The sequence below is a fragment of the Leptinotarsa decemlineata genome, unplaced genomic scaffold (assembly GCF_025532065.1).
Source record: "Leptinotarsa decemlineata unplaced genomic scaffold, Ldec_3_MD MMD2_P_RNA_scaffold_11, whole genome shotgun sequence".
NCBI classification, from domain to species: domain Eukaryota; kingdom Metazoa; phylum Arthropoda; class Insecta; order Coleoptera; family Chrysomelidae; genus Leptinotarsa; species Leptinotarsa decemlineata.
In genome coordinates, this window is record NW_027412525.1 from 7,769,560 (window position 1) to 7,777,573 (window position 8,014).

Here is an 8,014-nt window from a genome sequence, read left to right on the forward strand (position 1 = left end):
TTTGGAGTGCTACATGTAACGATGCTACTATTGTTAGTGAAAATACAACTTAGTGCCCTCTTGGCATCGTCTTCGTTTTTTTTTCTCTGTCGATGAATTCTGCATTCGTTTCCCTTTCATTTGATATGCTGCACGTTGAGATCCAACTATCATTAACGAAGATATGGCTCAGTGTCCATCTTTGTTTTTGATGAATTTTGCATTTTTTTTCCTTTCATTCGATTTGCTGCACGTTGAGACTCAACAATCATTAACGAAGATGAGGCTTGGTGCCCTTCTGACATGTTGCACCATATTTGTTTTTTCTTTGTCGATGAATTCTGCAATTCTTCTTCTTTCATTTGACATGCTGTACGTGACGATCCGAAGTTTTTTCAATGATTTTCTTTGCAATATAGTTGTTCATAACCCAACATTTTTCAATTGCATGTTTGTTCAATGATTTTTGTTGAATTTGCAATTCTTCCTATGTTATTTCACATTAGGCAATGGATATTATATTCGTTACGCCAGATTTGTTTTTTCTCTGTCGGTACACTCTGTATTCGTTTCTCTTTCATTTGATGTGCTGCACGTTAAGATCCAACTATCATGAACTAAATTGTGACTTAGTGCCTTCATGACATGTTGCGCCATCTTTGTTTTTTCTTTGTCGATGATGAATTCTCATTTCTTATCCTTTCTTTTGACATGCTGTACGCGATGATTCAATCATTATTAGCGAATATACAACTCAGTGCCCTTCTGACAGTTGTTCTATTATTTATTGTATTAACTCAATAATTTCCACAAATTATCACACACGCCACCACCTCCCACGCTGACTACGCCACTTTCAAAGTTTTAATGTTTTATCACTATTATTATTATTATTCGACCCTCAGTCTCCAGTTCAATTTCATCTAGCACAATCAATCGAGCGATATTTGATTTCTCCATTCTGATTGACTGACGAACACCACTCTGTAACAGAAGTTAGGCTGAGGAGTCTGAAAATTCGCAAAACGAACCTTCATACGACAAAGCATGGACTTTAGTCATCTCCTGATGATGCTTACTTGGTTAGCGAAACGCGTTAAGTGATGAATGATTGTCATATTGAAACACTAAAAACGGTTACGACAATAACGATGGAACCATAACGAATAAGCGCACGCAATCGATCGTAAACGCACAGAAAACAGTCGAAAACGCACGCAAACGGTCGAAAACGCACGCAAACGATCGAAACGCAAACGATCGAAAACGCACGCAAAAGAGGTCGCACGCAAAACGGTCGAAGCGTTTGTAAAATGGTCGCTTTCCCCATTTTCGGATGTTAACTCCACAATACATAACTCCTCGACATTTGGTGTCATCTACTCCTTCTCCTGATGATGCTAACTTGGTTAACAAAGATACGAGACTTCCGACATGTTGGACCGCTAGACTTCTGGTAAACTGGCATATTTTTTTTCAAATGATGTATTTTGAAACGCCCTGTATACACATTAATATCATATTTCAAACCAACATGTTTTCTTCCTTAAATGACGCACCCTCTACACTTCGACGCCATATTTGTTTTCAATGATGTATTTTGAGATACCTTGTAACATTGAGGGATCGCACTTTGAAACAATATAGCCTCATTAGTCTGTAATATTTTTTCTTAAATCTGATTCATTATTATCAATATTTCACTTTCGCGCTTCCAATTTTCATCGTCGTTCACCATTAATTTCAAAACCGGCAACGTTATATTGCCCCATACACAACGATCCATTTGTACAACCGGCAACACCTGCTTGCGATAGGAACGTCAAACCTCGATACCATCTCCATCTCTCTTTGCATCAATTACGTCACACGCCGTTGTTGCTCTTACACACACATACATATCTATACAAGAAATATTAATTATTTCCCAAATCTACGTATATTTTCCTATCTTCAACATGATGATGATGATTATCTTCTACGAAAATTAAAAAAAAATGCTCCCAATTATATAAAATGAGTCAATTTCGGTCCCGACAAAACTTACACTGTAAATACCCATCATTCGCAGTTACTTTGAATATCTTACGTTGGTGTAGAGGCTAAGGACACTGTCTACCACGCGGAAGATTCAGGTTCGGATCTCATAACTATAAACTTTTTTTAATTAAAATCACGTGACAAGGAGTCCTGAGAGGTGAGGCGGAATCGCAAGAGGGCCTGAGCGGAGATGTGGAGTACCAAGGGGGCTGAGTTCCATGTTTGAATCGCTACGATACTCGTTCCATCCTGCGTCGATGACGTCACACGTTTCTCTCTTCCACTCACTAAAGTTTCTCTCTGAAATACTTACCAGCGACGCACGACCTTGAAGTGAGCTCGGACCACGCTTGTTCATCTACTAAAATCATAATGAAACCTACCTTCGAGTTTCAGAAGGGTTTTCCAAAAATCTCAATCGGAATTTTATTTCACAATCTTTTGGGCAATGTCTTCAATTTTTCCATTAAATTATCAACCGATAGTATGGTGAATACCAAATGAAGAAAGTTATGAAACGACAACAGGTCCAAGAGGAAGGAAAAAGTACATAACTTGAAGGTCCAAAATGGCGATGCTGAAAAGTCGGGAAAGATTTGGTGTCACATACGTGACACCAAAGAGAGTGAAAGGCCAATTCAACATCAAATGCTATACCCAAGCAAGCAAAACTAGGCGTTGTTTTCACTAAGTGAAGACCCTCGGAATTAATCCTCAAAGAGATGTTTCTATAAACAAATTTTCCAGGCGGGTCTTCTTCGAACCTTCACAAAGCAATCTCAAAAATGGAATCCGTAGGATTATCTAATTGAAACGGAATAATATGAATTCCAGCACATGTCCATACGTCATGGACAGGTGTGATGAACCAATAGGCAATCGAATAAAGCGGTTTCAAAATATCTAATTACTGAAATGAATTTTCCAAATTGGAACAATCTACTGAATGATTGGAAAAATCAGGGATTAATACTATGGGAAATATTTCCTCCCAGAGAGAATTCCGCTAAGATATTTAAAATATAATATGAAATGAAACACCAACATTTTTTCAGGGATACGGTATTTTCTCTATAATTATGACCTTGACTACTAGGTGTGTTGCAAGTATGAAAATATATTTTTATAAGGATCGGTTCTACAAAAAAACTTAAAATGTACAAAATTTCACCAATAGGATGCCGAAATATATTTAAAAAGTGTTTGAAAGGGATTCTTTGAAGTTTGGAGCACGGTAGTACGTCGCACTATCGCACTCCATCTATATTGAAAGTACTTCAATAACAATTGGAAAGGTACTGCATTATATGTAGTCAATATACAAAGGTACTGTTTATAAATTTGATGGAAGTACACAACAATAGTTTAAATCTGTAATTTCGCGGCCCACCAGTTTTCAAACACCTACAGGTGCTTGAAAATTGTTATTCTGGCGTTTACGAATGATTATACCTTGTAGAACAAATTGGTACCGTTACAGTTGTCTGTGCTGCGAGTTCCTGATTCGATTCTAAGAACTCGAATACTACCGAGTAGCTTTGAATTTTTCATTCAGGTACTTTTGAACTGAGTAGCTTTTTTAAGTTACCATTTTCTTCAAATTCTGTTTTAATTATTTACATTCCACACACTTACAACTTGTAGAATTTGATCCTCATATAATTTGGATTTGCTTGACCTACTGTCTATGTCTATGATAAATTTATACAAAATTTAATCAACAAACATAAAGATACTTTTGGAACTTATTGAACTACGAACGAAACTACATTAGTAAGCTCAAAACAATTTCTAACAACAGTGCCAATGAATTTAAAATATTTTTCTCGAATATTGCCGAGAATATCATTAAATCTCTACCTACCTGTAACATCTCCGCTCTCGATTGTATTTCTAGCCTCCCAAAACCAGTTAATTCATTCTTTCTACTACCAGTTGTTCATGAAGAAGTAAAACTTGCGATTCGAAAACTCAAGAACACCTCTAGTTGGACATATTTCACTTGAATAGTCAAATCCTCAAAAAAACCATTGACTTTCTTTGTTGACTTTGTTGAACCTTTGACACAATTAATGAATCGGTCCTTCACGGAAGGTATCTTTCCCGATTTCTTCAAAATAAGTAAAGTAGTGCCTATCTTTAAAAAAGGTGATCCCAATATACCAGACAACTATAGACCTATCTCGATTATACCCATTTTAGGAAAAATCCTAGAAATTGTAATTAAAGAGCGCCTCTCCAATTATTTAAACAAATACAATCTTCTTCATAGCCATCAATTTGACTTCATCAAGAATAGATCTACAATAGACGCAGCGGGAAAGGTAATACAAAAAGTTATCGAACATGTGGAGAGTGGTGAACTCACCTTCCTAACATTGTGGGATTTGAGTAAAGCCTTCGACTGTGTCAACCACAATATCCTTATCAGTAAACTTGAAATTTATGGAATGAGAGATACAGCCTTAAACTTAATTCATACTTAACCAGAAGGAAACAAGCCGTCTACACAAACGGGGGATTATCTGTAGATTATCAGGGGTCAATCCTTGGACCTATACTTTTTGTTATATATGTGAATGATATTTTTCAAAGCCTACTACCTAGCACAGTCATTTGTTTTGCAGATGATACAACAATGATTCACTCTAACTCCGACATGAGTAAACTACTCGACAAGACCAATTAAATTGAAGAAAAAGCTGTAAACTGGTTTACTTCCGATAATTTGAAATTAAATAGGGGAAAAACTCAACAAATAGTTATATCTTCAAATAATAGGGTAACCACACAGAAGCACGTAAAATGGGTTTGTTTCATGATTTTTGGTTTATAGTTCACTGGATAGAAATTTTAAATTGAAAAACAGTGCACTTTGTTTCATCTCTCTAAGTGCCGTAGTTTTCCTGTAATTAATTATTAAAAATCGAATGTGGTAGGGTGGTGACGTCATGGCCCTATTTCCGCTTCTTGTTCGATTGACCAATAGGAACAATAGAAATAATCAACATTGCCAAATCGTAAAATTTACAGAGCCTACTAATTATCAATTCAATTATGGAAGTGTATATGAACCCGTTAACGTTTCAATTAATGAAAAATTCTCCACATGGAATAAAATGTACACGAAAAATCATGTTTGGAAATAAGTTTTATATGTAAAATCAGTACACAAAGTCGATAGATCACAAAACATTTACCTAAACTATGATTTTATGCATTATTTAATGAAAAGTTATGAAAACCAAAAAATATAGCAAACTGGATTAAAGAATCATTTCAAATATTCAATTTATTCTTCAATCCTCAATCTGTTCAACTGCATTTATTATATAAAAAAACGATTCCGACATACATAACTCTTTCTAATATAGCTACTAAATTCTAGCGTTATAGGCTCGCCTGGGTAATCTGTTGAATCTTCCAAAACCTGAGAGGAAGGTATAGACAAAATTGATTGTACTAGAACTGATCCAACAAAAGCTTCTGAAGTAATAATATCATTAATCATATGATAAAATTCAATTGATTTTGTTTCATACTTTCAGTAACAGGATTAACTCCAGATAATACTTTCTGTAGAGAATACTTGAAGTTGAAATAAAAAAATGTGTCATCAAATTCAATATTTTCGTTCCCCTTTCATTTATAGTAACTTTTCAAATACACTCATGAAGCACTGTTTGGAACCTTTGGTAAAGTAATGAATATTACTGGAGTTTTTTCCCAACACCAAATCGTTATTATTATTAACACGATCACCAAGTGATCATCTTCAAAGAGGAAGATTAAACTCAGTTAAATCTTTCTCTTTGAAGAGCATCTGTCGAGGTGTTGAAAATAACGATTTAGTGTTGGGAAAAAACTCCAGTAATATTCACTTTTTGAATGATTTCTATAAAGTCTTGGAAGAGTAGAAGGATTTTAGTTCTTTCTTTTCAATACGTTCACCCATTTTTTTCTCATCATTTCATCCTTTGGGAACCTAAACCCATTATATGAAATAACTCACTTATAAACCAATGCACTTTCTGTTTTCTTGTTCCTTTCCGCATAATTAAAATCAGCACAAGAATTCTTCCGTAGACCGTAGACTATTAATGGTCCTACTTCGTAAGCATTTTTAAGGGTCATAAAAGTGTTTAATTGTGTAATTTGTATCAGTGGATTCGTCGAAGTGACCTCTTTGCGATGGTGTATGTTTGGTATGGGAGGGAGTTTTTATAGATTATGTAAACGTATAACAGTTTCATTATCAGAAGCCAAAGAAGATCAAGAATTCGTGCTGCAAAAAAAAACTCTTATCTTGTCAACTTTTTTCAGACAAATAATAATTTGTTCTTTGTTGGTGATAAACAAAGTGGACAGGACCGGCTTTAATAATATTTTTAATAAAATATAAATTTATTTGATAAACCTTGAGTAGAGGTAAAAACTAATAAACATGGCAAATTTCGATTTCAAATGCTGCAAACAAAAGACCACACCATCATATTATGTTTATATTAACTGCATTTCTATATTCCACAAAGCATGTGCCCTGGGAAATAGTCGAAAAGTACGCTTCATTGAAAATCATAAAGTAATATGCTGTGGAACTGAAAACCTGTCATATAAGGATGAGATCTTGGAAGAAAAGTCATTGTTGGAAAAAAGTATAGTAGTATTACAATTGACACAGGAACAAGAAGTACAAAACACATATATAGAAAAGTTGAAGAAGGATGCCAAATTTTATATGGACGAAGCTTTAAATAATGAAAAGGAACTGAGTGAGCTGATAGAAAAACAAAAAAAACATATTTCTGAAGCAAAAGAACCAATAAAACAGCTTAAAAATAAATTAGAAGATGTTCGTAATGAAAATTCAAAATTACAGGAAGTTATTGGTGCTGCAAATGGCAAGCAAATGATAAACATTGGGTGTCAGACAATCCTCCCAAACAGGAAACAAATAGCATGTCAAACAGAACAAACACAAACAGAAAGAAAAGCTAGTGCAACACAATCACTTGAAAATGAAATTTTTTCAAAACACAAAGACCAAAGTACCCCAAGCATACGAAACGACATTCCTGTAATAAAGAGCAGGATGTTGATAGTTGCAGGTTCAAATGGGAAGGATTTAGCAAATATTCTATTAAGGCAATCGAATAAGTATGCCGTACAAGCAATAATAAAATCAAATGCCCCAGATGATGAACTCATAAAAACTGCTGTATACTATTCTTCTAGCTTCACAAGAAACGACATTGTGCTCATATGGACTAAAATCCTCCATAATCAACTTATCGAGACATATATCGAGAAACTAATGCATACAAACCCTATAATCATCACTAGACCATACAGATACGACCAAATATATAAAAACCATGGAATATATATGGAAAACTTAGCATTCGTCAAGGCTGTGTTTAATAGTACCAAAAAAGAACTTGGGCTTGTTTTTGAATGTAATTCTGCACTAAGGAAGACAAATTATAACACAGATGGATTCACTATAAATAGGATTAGAAAGTGGTATCTAATGCAATCTCTACTTCGTCATATAGATGAGCACTTTACTCGGGTTAACAAGTTTATGAAGACATGCTGTGTATCTGTAGAAAAAGAAAATGAAGTAGTTCAAACATACTCTAAATCAGATGCAGAAACAAACAACAAAAAAAATTTCAGTGAATTTAGAAAACAATACTATTTCCAGTGATATTTTAGTGATGAACTCAAGTGTTGAGGGAACAAACAAACAAAAAAATTTTTTATACCCCAGACTATCACAGCTCAATCTGCAACAAATAATATAAACGTTAGTAAAGATAGTGTGTGTCATGTAAATGTCCAGGGATTTGTTAACAACTACAGCTCTATCGAGGTTTTTGCTGATGAAAATAAATTGGATTTTTTATGTTTTTCTGAACACTGGATAACAAAAGATCATGGGTTAGTTTATTTGAGAGGCTATAAAGTAGAAGCAATTTATTGTCGGGAGAAT